The sequence below is a fragment of the Acanthochromis polyacanthus genome, chromosome 22, assembly GCF_021347895.1.
Source record: "Acanthochromis polyacanthus isolate Apoly-LR-REF ecotype Palm Island chromosome 22, KAUST_Apoly_ChrSc, whole genome shotgun sequence".
Classification (NCBI taxonomy): domain Eukaryota; kingdom Metazoa; phylum Chordata; class Actinopteri; family Pomacentridae; genus Acanthochromis; species Acanthochromis polyacanthus.
The window spans coordinates 1,069,717-1,087,301 of record NC_067134.1 but is presented as its reverse complement, the minus strand read 5'-3'; the positions used below and the strand labels follow the sequence as shown (position 1 = coordinate 1,087,301).

At 37.7% G+C, this 17,585-nt stretch overlaps 1 protein-coding gene across 3 annotated transcripts in view; it reads right to left on the bottom strand.

The window, feature by feature from the left end:
• The window catches only part of LOC127531943 (NLR family CARD domain-containing protein 3-like), a 37,630-nt gene extending 21,175 nt beyond the window's left edge, over window positions 1-16,455 (bottom strand). Inside the window, exons 1-2 of one of the 3 annotated variants that reach the window (XM_051942475.1) lie at window positions 16,352-16,455; window positions 15,327-15,447 (exon numbers count right to left, since the gene is read on the bottom strand). The gene's annotated coding sequence lies outside the window, so the exon portion shown is untranslated. Of the gene's footprint in view, window positions 1-14,547; window positions 15,303-15,326; window positions 15,448-16,351 lie in introns of those variants that run through there. The other 2 variants (XM_051942477.1, XM_051942476.1) reach the window with 2 other exon arrangements.
• Window positions 16,456-17,585: the final 1,130 nt, after the last annotated feature.

The window sequence follows — 17,585 nt, the reverse complement described above, 5'->3', positions numbered from 1 at the left end:
TAGCGGAGTTTAATGCCATGTACACAGCCGACCACAGTTCAAACCCCAGTACTTTGCAGCATGTGACATCCCCTCTTTCTCCCATGATTTCCTGTCTCATAAGTGTTGAATAAAGGTGTCTATTCTGGTTTATTTTTAAATTCCATTTCCCATTATTACAGTCCTCAATTATATCTGGTTATTTTAACTACTCTAAATCAGTAAAATATGTTCAGGATAGGGTACACATTTTCTAAGAGCCATTTCCTTGGATTAAAGTCCTCATCTCTTCACAAATTAGATTAGATTAGCAAAATTCAACTGCTCTCAACTCATCCTGTAGAATAACATTATCAGTCATCAGCTCATCAACTGTGTCACCTGTATTGTTGCAAAAAATGGTCTCAGATTAGTTATTTCACCGGTAAGCAGCTGTGTAATACACAGGATGATGTAGAGAGCTGGTTAGATCATGGGTAGTAGAAGCCAGACAAGGAGCTGAGGGGTTCTATCCGTCTTCTCGGCGTTTATTTCTCTCTAGCTATGACAACCTGCTAACAATATATTATTCCTTACATACATCTTACATGTGAAAAGTAATCCCACGAGCTCTTGTTTCCTTACAGCGCTCATTAGAGCATCCATAGGCTGAACAGAAGTCCGGCATCTACGTAAGTGTTGAGTGGCAAAACCAGCATTGTAAAAAAATATCCGAGCACCTTGTATAGTAGCTACACGTGTGACATTTCTATCATTGATTGACAGAATTTCTCTTGTTTCTCGTGTTGACGAACTTGACCAACCATGGGCGTAACCACCATCTCAGAAGTGAGGGGGACAAATTTTTCAGAGGATTTATCATTCTCTTACATTTAATTGCACCGTCCTTAGTGGCTAAAGAACCACATAATCCCTAACAGCCACAGTACAATACCAGGGGACCAACTAGGCTAGTTCTTTAAACTATAAAGTATAAAACTTTAAACTATAAAATCTAAAGTTTTAGTGGCCAAACTCTAGTTGAGTTGACAACAATGTCCCTTGAACATCTACTGGACGAGTAGCCAAAGGTGCCAAACACTGAACATGAAATGATCAGTACTGCCTGGTTTCTCCCTGCAATAGATATCTTATTTTCAGGAAGTTATAATCTCTCCTTACCTGTAAAGACCCTACATCCTTGTCCCTGCTGCTGGCCTCTGATCCATCTCCTCCCTGACTCTGCTCTTTCTGTTATGGCAATAAACATAAAAAATGTGGTAAGAAAAATTCTGAAATAGCATTAGGAAGAGTAAAAATTGCAGTAGAATTTAACCTCAAAATCACTTTAACCCATAGATACATATTTTTTTCTCAGCCACTTATATATTTTTGTTCACCTCTGCAGACCCTGCATGGTCAACATTACTGCTGGCCGCCGCCTCTGGTCCATCTCCTGCCTGACTCTGCTCTTTGTTATGGAAATAATCATTAAAAAATCTAAAAATCAAAATTCTGAGATAGAATTTGAAAGAGAAGCAGTAAAAATAGTTGTAAATTTAACCACTTTTATACCATAGATAGCCTATTCTTTTTTCTCCTCCCTGACTCTCCTCTTTTAGGACCAAAAGACTTAAATACATGGAGAGCAATTGTGAGCACATCTTCTGCCCAGAAATGAAAGAGGACTGGGTTTATTCCAAGAATAAACTAATTAGCAGTAATGTAACAGAGGCAACCACATTTAAATTATTGTTAACTAGCTTAACATACTGATATTTTGCCACGTTTTACCTTGTCATCATTTAGCTAACAAGTCTAACATTGTTTGCATCCAACAAGGTCACACAACTTACACGGTTTGTTTGGAAAGAACTGTGTAAAGTTTTTTGCTTCTTGCTGGCTCTGGGGTCCGTGTACGTCGCCGTCATTCTACTTTCGATTTGAGGTCAAAACACCAAAAACGGATAACGGCCGTTTCCCATTTTTCGTTTTCAAAACAAAAATCGGAAAACGGAAAACCAATCAGTTTTCCGATTTTCTTTTTTCAATAAAAACGGATATCAAAAAACAAATTAGAAGTTATATTTCATTTTTTGATATCCGTTTTCTAACTACACTTTTGCAAGACAAACATCAGAAATGACGACGTACACGGACCCACTCCTAGAACCAAATCAAAACATAAATGTTGTTAACCCTTTAAGCTTCAGTCAATTCCAGCCATTTTCAGTACAAAAAATCGCTAATATTCTATTTTTAAATAAAAAATATGATGAGACATACAGGGAATATTGGACGGGCATCGCCAGGTGCATTTCCTTGAAAACGACCTATTCTTGGTAAATATACCGACTTCAAGACATGTTTTGGACGAAATATTTTACTGACTTGTTTTGTCTGGATGTCTAAGGTTGGATTATGGCCGTTTTTTTGTGGAATATTTTCATCTGTGTGTAATAATGAACCCGGAAATGTGAGTCGCGCTGTGTACGTTGAAGCCGTGTATAGAGAACGGATGGATGGATATTCGTTGTTTGTCGGACAAATGTGTTTATATTACCCGCTGTGGTAATTACATCTGAAAGTGGTTTATACCGGCGGATTCATGAGAATCTAAGCTTTCCATCGGCGTATAGTGTTTGTATAATCGCGTTTGCAGCCCTCGGACATTCTTGAAATTCCTATGCAAATTAGTGAGTGTACCGCCGGCGGTACACTGAAGTTTTTAAACTGCACAAACACATGAGTGCAAATAGTGCTTCTCTTACATCTTAACGTGCTTGGTGGTAGGGTCCATGCAGGGATCTTACCCTTAACCCTGCCCTCACAAGCCTTGACATTTCTTGATGACAGGTAGCCGGTCATCATTTTGTGGCCAAATGATGATCCAGTCTGGAAGAACATTTAATGTTGAAAATTGTGTATTCTGAGCTAGAGCACCCAGAAGGTGGCGATGTTCACATTATTACTATGACATTCAGATATAGTGGATGAGATTGTTCACAAAGTATATAAAAACTCGGCATGCAATTATGATAGACCGCTTCGGCAGTGCTGTTCTGACTATTACATTTATTTCTTAAGTCACCCTGCTAGTCCTGTGAATAAATAAGACAGCAGTGAAATCCATTGTACCCAATTTGCTTGCCCTTTGGGGTAACTCTTGTAATATTGGGCTATAAAAATAATAAATAAATAAAAAACGGATATCAAAAAATGAAATTTAACTTCTAATTTGTTTTTTGATATCCGTTTTTATTGAAAAAAGAAAATCGGAAAACGGATTGGTTTTCCGTTTTCCGATTTTTGTTTTGAAAACGAAAAACGGGAAACGGCCGTTATCCGTTTTTGGTGTTTTGACCCCAAATCGAAAATAGAATGACGGCGACGTACACGGACCCTCTGGCTGGTTTGCTAAACATTACTCCAGACGCACGTTCAGCACTGCTCAGCACAGCAGCACGTCTCCTGTGGAACACCTGCGTTAGCATGCGCTCATGGTGCATTCAAAGACGGCTCGGGAAAACACGTTACTGGATGCTAATAACGGGTTTAGCTGTTGTAACGGCTGAAAAAAGTGCGGGGGACAGAGGGGACAGATGTGGAAAATGCGGGGGACATGTCCCACGCGTACCCGCGTCCGTTACGCCCATGTGACCAACTACCTATCAGATCTGGGGTGGCCGCAGGGGTGGCCAATGAGATTTCAGGGGTGGCCCCGGCCACCCCAGGCCACCCCCTAAAATCGCCATTGCACAATAACAATCGAAATAGTAACAAATGATGTAAATTGACCTCATAAAGACTGATATCACCACGGTAAAGTGCAAAATCAACACAAAAAGGTGCAAAAATCACTTTTAAAAATGCATGATCAACATAAAAAGTAACTGAATTACCACAAAATCACTCAAAATAGTAACAAATGATATAAACTAACCTCATAAAGACTGACATCACCACAAAAATGTACAAATTCACTGTAAAAAGATGAAAGCTTGTCTCAACATGATGTAATAATGTGCAAAATTGCCACAAAAGGTGCAAAATCACCTTAAAAAATGCAAAATTGATATTAAAAAGTCACAAAATTTCCACAAAAACACTCAAAATGGCAACAAATGATGTGAAATAACCTCAAAGACTGAAATCAGTACAAAATTGTACAAAATCACTTTTAAAAACTGTATAAAAAACAGAAAATGACACTGAATTATCACAAAAGCACTCGCAATTGCAACTAATGATGTGAAATTACCCCATAAAGACTGAAATCAACATAAAAGGGTGAAAAAAATCACCAGAAAAAGGTGCAAAATCACTTTTAAAAAATGCAAAATCGACAACCCTTTGATGCAAGAATTATGAAAGCCTAAGTTAAAAACATTTTCTTTGTTGTTTTTTGTCCTATAAGAGCATGAAAAAAAAATTATTTACTTTTTTTTTTCAAAAATGTGATTTTTTTTCAGAGTTACCCACACGTCTACTCCAGTGGACTACATGCACCTGAGCACTCAATAGTAAATTTGGCATAGCTCAGTGGGTAGAGTGGCCGTCTCGCAACCGGAGGGTTGCATTTCGATCCTCGGCCCGTCGTGCTCATGTCGAGGTGTCCCTGAGCAAGACACCTAACCCCTAATTGCTCCTGATGGGTTGTGATTAGTGCCTTGCATGGCAGCTCCCACCATCAGTGTGTGAATTGCTTGTGTTGTACAACGCTTGGACAAAAGCGTCTGCTAAATGAAATTGTAAATTGTAAATAAAACTCTATGAATGTAAAAAATAATTGAAATGTGTTTTATGGTAAATCCATGAACAACTATTTCTTTTTACACTTTGAAAAACATTTTAACATATTTTAAAATTGCATAGCCCTGTTGTTTAGGTATGAAGAGGAAAACAAATGACGCTTCCAACTGTGAAGCTTACAGTCAAAATATCTCCAGCAAAAAGAACATTATTTTGAGTCTCCATACCTCTTAATGAATGCGGGACTAGTATTACTATGTCATTAATCTAGCATTAATTTGTTTTCAGCAACGAGAACAGACATATGTTGTGCAATTCATCTGAGATAAAGGTCGTCCTCACTAGACCAGTACATTCTTGTTCTCGGGCACAAATGTACCCCATGACTGTGTTGATCCCTGAAAAATAAAATCATCATTCCGAGAAAAGGAGACAAGTCTCCATCAATGTCATTGTCCTGGAATTTTCAGACATTTTTGTGAGCTTGATGGAGTCCAGGTACCATGTGGACATCTTCCACAGCTCCCTCATGAAGCTGACCTCCATCTTCATCCTTGCACTTATTATCATGACTATCTGCATTCTGACTTGAATGCATTTCCATTATCATCCTTAACTCCTATGTCTCTATTGTTCATCATCACTGCAGTTGCAGGGAATTCCCTGGATTTGTTCTATACGCTTCCCTATTCTCTGCTTTAATCGCAGTCTACGGAATATGACAAAATGATAGGCATTATAAAAACTACAATTAATCTGCACAAGACTGTCCATTTTAAAATAATACCCTATAAAATACACAAAAATACACTGATTTACAACAAAAACAGTCACAATCACGTACTTAACCATGTGTCAATTAACCGTTAATGCCAGAGGGTTAAAAAGTCACTAAATGACCATAAAATCATTCAAAATAGCAAACACTCTCCATCCAACCTCACTGAGCTCGAGCTGTTTTGCAAGGAAGAATGGGCAAGAATTTCAGTCTCTCGATGTGCAAAACTGATAGAGACATACCCCAAGCGACTTGCAGCTGTAATTCCAGCAAAAGGTGGCGCTACAAAGTATTAATGCAAAGGGGCCGAATAATATTGCACACCCTACTTTTCAGTTTTTTATTTGTTAAAAAAGTTTAAAATATCCAATAAATTTCGTTCCACTTCACGATTGTGTCCCACTTGTTGTTGATTCTTAACAAAAAATTAAAATTTTATATATCTATGTTTGAAGCCTGAAATGTGGCGAAAGGTTGAAAAGTTCAATACTTTCACAAGGCACTGTATGTATGTCTGTTCAGATATCTCTGCAAGTGCTGAAGTCAGGATAATCAAACTTGGCACTGAAGATCAGTCTAAGGTCCCCAGCTCAGTTTTGGAGTTAGAGGTCAGCAGATCAAGGTCAAGGTCACAGGGGTCCCTTAGCACATTTCTTGCATATTGCATCATTTGTATAGGAAGGGACATACGTAGGATGATCAAAATTGATACAGAGTATCATGCATGGGCGTGGTTCTGCCATCTACTGAGGGCTGTCTAGTTGACATTATGGCCATTAACTGCTATGCCTGGTATATCCTTTATTTCCCATAATATAATTTCACCATACAGGGAAAACAGGTCTGGTGATAATACACATCCTTGTCTTACTCCCTGTTCAATTTTCATCCATTCTCTCAGTTCGTTGTCCACTCTCACTGCGGCGGTTTCTTCCCGATACAGGTTGCGTATACATCGGAGTGTCTTTCCATCGATGTCTAATTGTTCAAGGATGTTAAACAGCTTTTCGTGTTGTACTTTGTTAAATGCCTTTGAATAATCGATAAAGCAGAGATACAAATCGTGTTGTACTTCTATGCTTCTTTTGCATCGATTCTGAATGATGAAGATTGCGCTGACCGTTCCTTTTCTTTTCATAAAGCCACACTGAATAATATACACTTTACTATTATTTATTTAGGCCTTTGTTCGACAGTTTCCGGTGTTCCAGTTCAACTGGCGATATTTGCCGTCTCCAGATGTTTCGTCCGCAGATTCGTCACGATCAGGCCTGGATTTACATGAAATAAAGACACCAGATAAAGAATACCTTGCCGAAAATGTCGGCATCACTACTTAATAAAGTTTATATCCATGTAAATATTATCTACAGACAATAAAAACAAATGTGCGGGCCGAAATAGAAAACGTATTTTTGAAGTACGGCGATAGGATTCAAAACCACGAGATCCAGCAATAAAATTACAAGACCACCATGTAGTTCACTGTGCTACCAATCAGCTCGACAAGCATTCTGCTTCATCCACATAGATCTTTGTCATTCTGCCAGGTCTTTAACACCTAGTGATTGTTCAGGAAACACGCCCATTTCAACAAGGGACAATCACAACAATGTTCTGCTGCGTGTTCTGATGGGACGCTGCTAAGGCAGTGAGTGTTTCTGAGAACAAACCCGAGTTAAGTTTGACGTTCTGCTCTGGATCTGTTTCACTGATTCATGACAAAACGGGAGATATGTGAAGCCTTCTCTGTAGCCGACAAAAACAATCTGAGAAGCATGAGAGGGTAGTTCTCTTGTGCTTTTGTGTCTAAAAACAAACAGCTCTGCGGCTCCCCGCTGGGAGAAAAGACGATCGAAAGTGGGAGCGGCTGGGACAGAGACGCTCTCTGCTCCACACAGAAGCGCACTAATGCAGTAAACCAGGACTCCAGGTTCTCCCCATGGTCCTAAAGCCCGTTGCCATTGTTTTTGCCATTGCAGAGACTGCGGTGGGCAGAAAAGAGTCTTTTGGAGTGGAACAAATGAATTTATGTAAAATTTTATCGTGACTCCTGATGATTTTGTAAATAGTTGTGCAAAAGCACCTAAAATTTTCCTGTATTTTGGTGCAAATAATGGTATATAACTGTGTTGATTGCTAAATTTGCAAATTATTTTATTATATAGACACTCCATACTTGCATTCTAAGTTCTGAAAAGGGTTCATTACACATATTTATGGCAGTTCACAGTAAAAAAATCAAACTTTTTTCTACTCGAACTTTGTGTTTTGTCTGCAATTTTAGGTCAAGTGTGTTCATACATTATATCAAAATGTATAAATAATTATAGAATCACACAGGTGAGGTTGTGCTAAAAAGAAAGATACCAAGCAAAGCAAGATCAACAGCTTTTAAGGTGAAATATAAAGGTAAAATTTGAATTAGTCAAAAACGGACCTCCCCGCCCAGACCCCGAAGGGTTAACCAGGCAGCCTGTGTTAAGTTGTGACTATCCCCAGTTTTCTGAACACCCACCAGGTGTTAAACACCTGATAGAATGACAAAGATCTATGTCGATGAAGCTAAAACTGCCACAATTATGCAGTGGTGTAGTCCAGGGTATACGGCGGTATACGGCGTATACCCACTTATTTTTCAGTTAGCATTGCGTATACCCACTTCTAATGCTCCCTGGTGCGCATCATTCGGTAATATCTGTGTGCCAGGTAGCCCTCTTTTCCTTAAGGATGATGAAGCCATGAACAACCCTCCTCTGCCTGTAATTGGCTGGTACATGCTACCTTCACTGATTCGATTGGTTAACTTTAGGGATGAGCCAATCAGAGGCAGAGTAGGGCGGGTCATACAGAGGAAAATTTTGCTAACACCTCTGTGGCACTCCAGTTGATTGACAGGTCTGCTTGAAAGATGCGCGGAAATGCGAGAAAGTCAGAATAAACACCTTTCAAGTGAGTGGCACGTATCGAGCGAACCTACTTTCATGGACGATATAATTCTCAGGTAAGTTTTAAGGTGGTTTCCAAATGAATCATTGTTTTAAACTACTGGCAACATGACTGCACATTTCAAGGAGAGGATATTTTGTCGCCAGTGGTTAAAGCTGCAGTCAATTCCAGCCATTTTCAGTACAAAAAAATCGCTAATATTCTATTTGTAAATAAAAATATGACGAGAAATACAGGGAATATTGGACGCGCATCGCGAGGTGCATTTCCTCAAAAACGACCTATTCGTGGATCATATACCGTCTTCAAGACATTGTTTTGGGCAAAATAGTTTACTGGCTTGTTTCGTCTGGATGTCCAAGGTTGGATTATGGCCGTTTTTTGTGGAATATTTTCATCTGTGTGTAATAACGAACCCGGAAATGTGAGTCGCGCTGTGTACGTTGAAGCCAAACGGATGGATGGATATTCGTTGTTTGTCGGACAAATGTGTTTATATTACCCGCTGTGGTAATCACATCTGAAAGTGGTTTATACCGGCGGATTCATGAGAATCTAAACTTTCCATCGGCGTATAGTGTTTGTATAATCGCGTTTGCAGTTTCAGACATTTAGCAAATTGCTTATGCAGATCTCAAAGTGTACCGCGGGCGGAACACTGAAGTGTAACTGAAGCGCAACGGGTTAAACTGAGTGTCAGGCCGAGTCTGACTAACGTTTTGAAAGGCTAACGTTATTCTAACGTAAGTCTGAAGCTAGCTAGATTGGGATAATGTGGGAAAACCTCTAGGCTGGTAGTTGATTTTAAAGTAAGTAAAAACACAAGAATGGGGACAGGTAGTTTAAGATTCGACCTAAAACAATATTGAGGTTTTATTCATGATGAAATATGAACAAGGATGCACTGTCAACTTCATATTTGAAGTATTTTATTTAAATAAATGTTCAAAAGTAACTGAAACACCATGTTTGCCTCATGATAAATACATGTTACATTAATCCAGTTTGCTTGCGTGACCAGTAATAACTACAAACTGCTCCTAATCAAGTCATGATAATTTTATAATAGTGGGCAAATAGAAATGACTGAATAAATTGAATAGAGTAGTCTTCTATGTCACTGTTTCTAAAACAGGACGTTTTTCTGGACTAACTAAAAAAAAAAGGTGAAAATTAAGAGTATACCCACTTCTCCAGGGACCACTACACCACTGCAATTATGTATAAAATGACCAAAATGTGAGATAAAACTACCACAAATATGAATAAAATAACCAAAATATGAGATAAAACTACCACAAATAAGTATAAAATGACCAAAATATGAGATAAAACTACCACAAATATGAATGAAATGACCAAAATATGAGATAATACTACACAAATATGTATAAAATGACCAAAATGTGAGATAAAACTACCACAAATATGAATAAAATGACCAAAATGTGAGATAAAACTACACAAATATGTATAAAATAACCAAAATATGATATAAACCTCCAGTATTCTGAACTATAGTGATGAGCACATTCAGGACTAAAGTATTTATGAACCTCGAGGCATCAAGTTACAGAGCACCTTAAAGACTAAATGTCCCAGGAAGGAAAACGCTAAGAAGAGATTTTTAACTTTCCTCTAATAAAAATATTCTGTATTATTTTTTCCTCGACTTTCACTGAGTTCAGTTTCTTTCAACAAAATCCCTCCTGACAGTCACGACTAAACATCCATTAATGATCAGGATTAAAGCCTTTAAATGACTGGATTTGACCTGTTGGTGTTTTACTAAATCAGTTTAAAAATGAAATATTTTGACCTGCTCGAAGGTAAAAAAAAAAGACATTCCTAAAATGCCAACATTTTCTGCTGATTTAAATACAGGAAATGATGTGAGAGATTACAATAAAATAAACTAAGACACAAAATAAAAAATTAGACAAACTGAGGCCAAAACTACAGAAAAAAAGAGACTGAAAATGGGAGAAATTGAAAGAATTAGAATATAAAATGACACAAAGGAGACAGAAAGGTAAAAAAAATCTGACAAATTAAGACACCAAGCAACATAAATGAGACACAAAATGACCACAACAAGACTTAAAACTACAAACATGAGACACATTAGAACACAAAATGACAAAAATTAGACAAATTAAGATACAAAACTACAAAGATGAGATGAATTATGACTCAATTTGACAAAAATCAGAAAAATTGCGATCAAAACTATACAAAAAAAGATTGGAAATGAAAGAAATTGAAAGAATTAGGACAAAAGAACACAAAGGAAACACAGAATGGTAAAAAAATTAGACAAATTAAGACACAAAATGACAATAATGTGAGAAATCAAGACAGAAAAACTGAAATTAGACAAAATCTGACATAAAATGACACAAAGGCGACACAAAATGGTCAACATGAGACAAATTAAGACAAAATGGTAAAAATGAGACAAACTGAGGCCAAAACTACAGAAAGAAGACTGAAAATGACAGAAATTCAAAGAATTAGGACATAAACATCACAGAGGAGACAGAATGGTAAAAATGCGTGTGTGTGATTTAACTCATTTTAACTAAAATCTTAAATAATTTGAGTAGTTTTGGACAAATTCCAAAATAATTCAACTTCATATTTGGACAATTTAAAGTCATTTTGGACAAATTTTGAGTCATTTTGGAACTTTTTATCTCACTTTGGAGTAGTTTTGGGTTATTTTGGACCAACTCTGGACTTATCTGACCACAGAATCTTCTTCCACTTCCTGTCTGTCCACTTCTTGGGGCTAACCTCTGCCTCTCATTGGTCAGGTTCTTCTTGAAGCCTTGGAGGACGTTCTTGGTTTGTCTTCCAGCTGTTGGTTGGTCTGTATTTCTGCAGAGTGAATCTAACTGCTGAAGGACTGCATCTGGACTTCCTGTTCATGTGGTTACAGCTGCAGCCTTCCTGTCTGAGTTTCCTGTGTTCGGTTCTTTGTTTTAGTCGTTTTAATCTCTGAAGAACTTTCTAATGTGCTGCTTTATAAAGACACGAAGCACGGAAACTAAAATTGTGTCTTTAAATAAAAAGCAGGGCCTTCATTAGTGGATCACTGGAACCAAAACTCAACATTTCTTCTGTATTTTTATGGAACCAATCAGTTTTCAGGTTTTAATGTCTTTTTTAGGATGTGTTTAGTTTTCTGGCTGTGACTGAACTAAAAGAAATTACACTTGAAGACCTCAGAGGGATTCTTAATGCAGGATTTCATAAATGCATGGGGAGTCCCAAAACTCTGTTCCACCACTTTTGGGCCACACAATGTTCTAGCTCTACGTGTGTTGTTGAAAAATGAACATTTGGTTTTAGGGAAAAAGGATTTATTTAATATTTTCATTGTGTTGCAACAACGTTGTTTTTGAATTAAAATATGACGAATGATTCAATCACTTTTATGTTCTATAGATATATAAAAGATAAAAACCAGTTTAAAGTGACTTTTACTCACATTCAGACAGAGAAAAGGAGCTGCAACACGAGGACAGTAAGACGGTAAAAGAGGAATTGAAATGGAGAACAGGAAGGGCCGTGACATCACTGTTGTCAGGGCAACGAAGCAGGAAACCTGTGTTTTACAGATGCTGGAACCACAACACATGTTCTCATATTTTTAACTTTTAGGTCTGAAATCTAAACAAAATGTGTAATAAATTTATTTTACTGAACAATAAACAATAATAACAATAAAACTATGAAACTTTAAACTTCATACATTTAAACATGATCTTGTATTGAAGAGCATTTAGGTCTGACTCCATCCCATAATGCAGGAAATCTCTTTAATTTGTGTCCAAATCCAAATGAAATGAATGTGACTGATTGAATATTGTCTGTAATAAATACCAATAAATAATCAATGTTCCAATTTGTGTTCTATCAGCTGCAGTACCAACAGAGGAAACAGACCAGACATTAAAACACATTTATGATTTTCTGATCATCACCCACCACATACATGTAGGTTCCCATGGCAACGCCACGCATACAGTGTGTGTGATTGAACTCATTTTAACCAAAATCTTAAATAATTTTGAGTAGTTTTGGATGAATTTCAAAATAATTCCACTTCATATTTGGACAGTTTAAAGTCATTTGGACAAATTTTGAGTAATTTTAGACAATTTCTGACTCATTCCAGATCACATTCAGAAAATTCAAAGTCTTTTTGAAAAATGTCCACAAACATGGACAAATTTAATTAATTTTGGACAAATTTAAGTTATTTTGGACATATTTTGAGATATTTTAGTTGATTTTCTTGTCATTTTATTCATATTTGTCGTCATTTTTTGACCATTTTATCTCTTTTTGAATGAATCTGAATTAAATTGGAACAATTTGACTCATTTCAACACAAGTTTTAAGTACTTTTGGACAAACTTTTAGAACTGTTTGACATATTTTAACTAGTTTTAACTAATTTTGAGCCATTTTAAACAAATTTTGAATAATTTGAGTAATTTTATGCAATTTTTGACTCATTTCAGATCACATTCAGACAATTCAAAATATTTCTTGAGAAATATTCACAAACATGGACAAATTCAGGTCATTTTGGACAAACTTAGATATTTTAGATGAATTTCAAATAATTCTATTCTCCAGTTTATATCTTTTTGGATCAATTTTAAATACATTTTAACAGTTTGAGTCATTCTTGGGGCGGCATGGCTCAGTGAGTAAAGTGACCATCTTGTAAGTGAAGAGTTGCCGGTTTGATCCTGGCCTGGAGAGCTCATGTCAAGGTGGTCCTGAGCAAGACACCAAACCCTGAACTGCTCCTGATGGGTCCTGGTTAGTGCCTTGCATGGCAGCTTCTGCTATCAGTGTGTGAATGTGTGTGTGAATGGGTTAATGTGATGTAAAATGTAAAGCGCTTCGGGTATCATTTCAAACATAGTAAAGTGCTATATAAATACAGACCATTTACCATTTTTGCACAAGTTTTAATTTGGGACAAACTTTAAAAAATGGTTTTAAATATTTTAAATTGTTATAACTCATTTTGAGCTATTTCAAACAAACCTTGAATTATTGTGAGTCATTTTGGATGAATTTCAGACTAATTTCAGATCTCATTCAGACAGTTTAAAGTCCAAAACTTTGTTCCTACACTGTTTGGTCCACATAATGTTCTTGTTCTATGTGTGTTGTTGAAAAATCAAATGTTCAAAGCATTTCCATCCTACAACTGTTGCACTGAAGTTCTGCTGATAAGAACAACTCATATTTAGAACTGTCTGACAAACACAAATGATATTTACTGATAAAACATTGATTTCAGCATCAGTTTGAGAACTCCTGCTATTTGGGAACACCCCGACATGTCTGAACATTTGGTTTAAAAAAAAAAAAAGATTCAATATTTTAATCGTGCTACAACAATGTTGTTTTTTATTTAAAATATGACAAAGGATTCAGTTTTATGTTTTATAGATATATAAAAGATAAAAAACAGTTTCAAGTGTCTTTTACTCACATTCAGAAAACAAGTTGCGACACAAAGACGGTAAAAGCAAAACTAATTTGAGGAACAGAAAGGGCTGTGATGTCACTGTTGTCAGGGCAACGAAGCAGGAAACAGATTTCTACCTGATCTGACAACAGCACTTCACAGAGGGAACTAGCTGTCAAGCCTAACAGGAAAAGAACCCTCCTTTGTAAGACTTCCCGCGCTTCTTCCCCTTTGTTAGCAGAGATTTGATGCAGGCACTGGTGGTATCCCATAGCGAGAAATGTTATGGTTTCCCACCTTACATGGCAGTGTCAGTACAGCTTGCTATTACCTTACAAGGGAATAGGAATATACTGTGGAGCAAAACAGTGACTCTCTATGTCTTTAGAATGTGTATATGGAACCAGTGGTGTGTGTGGTGTGTGTGTGAACAGCTCGGGTTAATGCAGTGCCTTTAAAAAATAATAAGACCTAACACACCAAACCCCAGACAAAGACCACAACAACAAGACAAACACCTGAACTACTGAAAACACAAAGCAAGGACTAACCTTTTGTGTTCTATAGATACATAAAAGATAAAAACCAGTTTAAAGTGTCTTTTACTCACATTCAGACGGAGAAAAGGAGCTGCAACACGAAGACGGTAAAAGACGGAACTAACCTGAGGAACAGGCAGGGCCGTGACGTCACTGTTGTCTGGGCAACCAAGCAGGAAACTCATTTCTACATGATCTGACAACAGCACTTCACAGAGGGAACTAGCTGCCAAGCTGCCCAGAACAACCAGCCAAATATGTAAACTACTGAAAACACAAAGCAGGGACTAAACACACCTCTAACAAGCACAACCAACATCATGAACACACCTGAGATTTGTTCTCACTAATTGGCTGAAGGATCCAAAAGCAGACACCCTGCCAGATAAAGCAGATCAAGCAGTTTTCTAACAATCGCTCCGTCTGGAACATGAAGCAGAACAAGAAAACAACACAAACACATGACACACAACATCAGCTACAGCTGGATCAGTGCTCTGCTCTTATTTTGGGGAGTTTAATGACTGGAATGATCCATGAACCAGATCCAGGGCTCTTCATAAACACTGGGGGCTACAGCTTGGGATGTCTGGCTCTGATGACGCCACTGAGTCCAAACAACAAACTGAGTCTCACGAAACAGCACATTTCAGTCACCAGTTTGGTGTTGAGGATAAAACAGGATCAGATGAAATGTCCAGTCCTCAGTCTGATGGGATGTCTGTGTCCTCTGGAAGAAAACTTCTCTCTGTCTGCACACTTGCTTTCAAAGACACTGAGCCTCATGTTTGTGTTTGTTGGTGATGAAGGAGGAACCTCAGAGACTGCAATCAATCAAAGTTCTACTCACTCAGCTTCTTCCCACCAGTACAGATCTCTGCTGTCTGGGTTTGAGCAGAAACACAGAAAATCCTGGGCTGCTTCTCTGTCACCGGTCCTCTGTGTCTGCAGGCTGCCGTCACTCTGAAACACTTCAAACACATCAGAAAGCTCTTTTATTGGACCTGATTATCACAAATCCTTCACCTGCAGCTCCTTCTAGCTTCCACTCCCTTAGAAAGAACTAAAAACTGATAAATCTCCTGGTCTGTGAATGTTTTCTCTATTTGGAATATGGACATTAATGCTGCCAAAATAAAATATCGGCTCTGATAAACTGGACATAGTTCACTTTTTTAGACACACACACACACACACACACACACGTACACACACAGACAGACACACACGTACACACACACACACACACACACACACACACACACACACACACACACACACACATCTGGTTCTTATATACCCATGGGGACTTACCATTGACTCCCATTCAGACCTAATCCCTAACCCTTACCCTAACCTTAACCAACACCAAAACAATGCCTAACCCTAAAGAAACTTTTTTGCACTTTTACTTTTACAGTAACAACAACATGGCCAAGAAACACTGTTTCCCCCCGTGGGGACCTCATTTTTGGTCCCCACCGAGATAGCGTGGAGTCAGGTCAAAGTCCCCACTGGTATGCATAAACACGTACACACACACACACACACACACACACACACACACGTACACACACACACACACACACACACACACACACAGACGTCCTCTTCAGTTCTTTTCATTTCCTCGCTATAATCAATTCCCACCAACATAGAGCTGTCTATGGCTTCCTGACAGAGATGAGCTAACAAGCTAACAGTTGGTTTAGCAGCAGCCTCCATTAGCTAAATGTGGCAGTTTGTGGTCTTCAACAACGACTTAAAACAACTTTTTAGTCCCATGAAGGAGCGAACACGGAGCTGTGGAGCCACATTTCTGCTGGAACTAAACTAACAGCAGCGAGAAAACACTTTAAAGTGTCTTTTACTCACCTTCACACGGAGAAAATGAGCTGCGTCACCAAGACTCAGCTCACCTCAGGGACAGGTAGGCGTCTGTTGACGTACATTGGCATCTATGCGTAGCTGGCGGTGTGACAAGTGAACAGGGACCGTCTGCAAATAGCAAAACCGCTGCAACAGCGAAAAGAGACACAACACAAATATTCAATAACTTCACTCTTATACACTGTAGAGCCACCAAAATCACTGTAGCCATGAATGGGCTGCGGTTGGTCATACTACAACTCTTGCTTTTTTGCTAAATCAAAAATCTGAATTTTAAGGAATTATTTATGTTTTTTGTTATTATTTTATGAGTATTAAAATTCAGTAACTTCACTCTTACACACTGTACACTCACCAAAGTCTCTGGAGTCATCAATTGTCTCCTGCTGGTCATACTACAACTCTTTGTTTGTTGCTAAATAAAGAATCTGAATTTTAAGGAATTTTGATGTTATTAGTAATACAAAAAATATCCCTTGGTATTGCGTGTTGTGCAACAGCCACAGTTGAAGAGGCTGTACACAAGTTAGGCTCTTATCAGATGTAAGAGGGTTTTGGTCTGGGGTAAGGATCCAAAACTGTTTCAAAAATAATTCCAGAAAAACTGTCCATTGTTTTGAATTTGTTTTGTTGTGACAGATTTTTTTAACAGATAAAAATGATCACCCACTCTTTTTAGGGACTCAGTTTAATTACATTTGGGTTGTTTATTGCCATATGATGGTGTGTACAATAGTTAGTGTGTGTGCTTGTATGTGAAGTTTTAAGGATTGACTAAATGAGCTTTGATGGCACTTTTCTTGATGTATGTGGTATATTTTATATAACACACAGGAAAAATGGCATAAGGGCATTGTGCACTCTTTTGTCCAAACACATAATTCTCTATAGTAATCGAATTTATTCAATTTCCTTAAAATTCTGATTTTCCATTGTCAAGTAAGATGCAGATGTTGAGGTCTCAGAGAGGACTCCGGTTCATTATGGCCCTAAGGTAACAAAGGTTTTGAAGCAGACAAGTAAAGATCTTAAGAAGAAACATTATAAGTTAACCATATGATTATGCTTGCTGAAATATATATACATTTTTGAAGTGTGATTTGATTAAAGTAATGATTCAGATGATTTATTGTGTTCAGATTGAGAGGAATGATTTAAGAAGTGATTCTGTGTGAAGTAATCCTTGTTTAGGCTCTGTGTGTGCGTACAGGCCTCATAG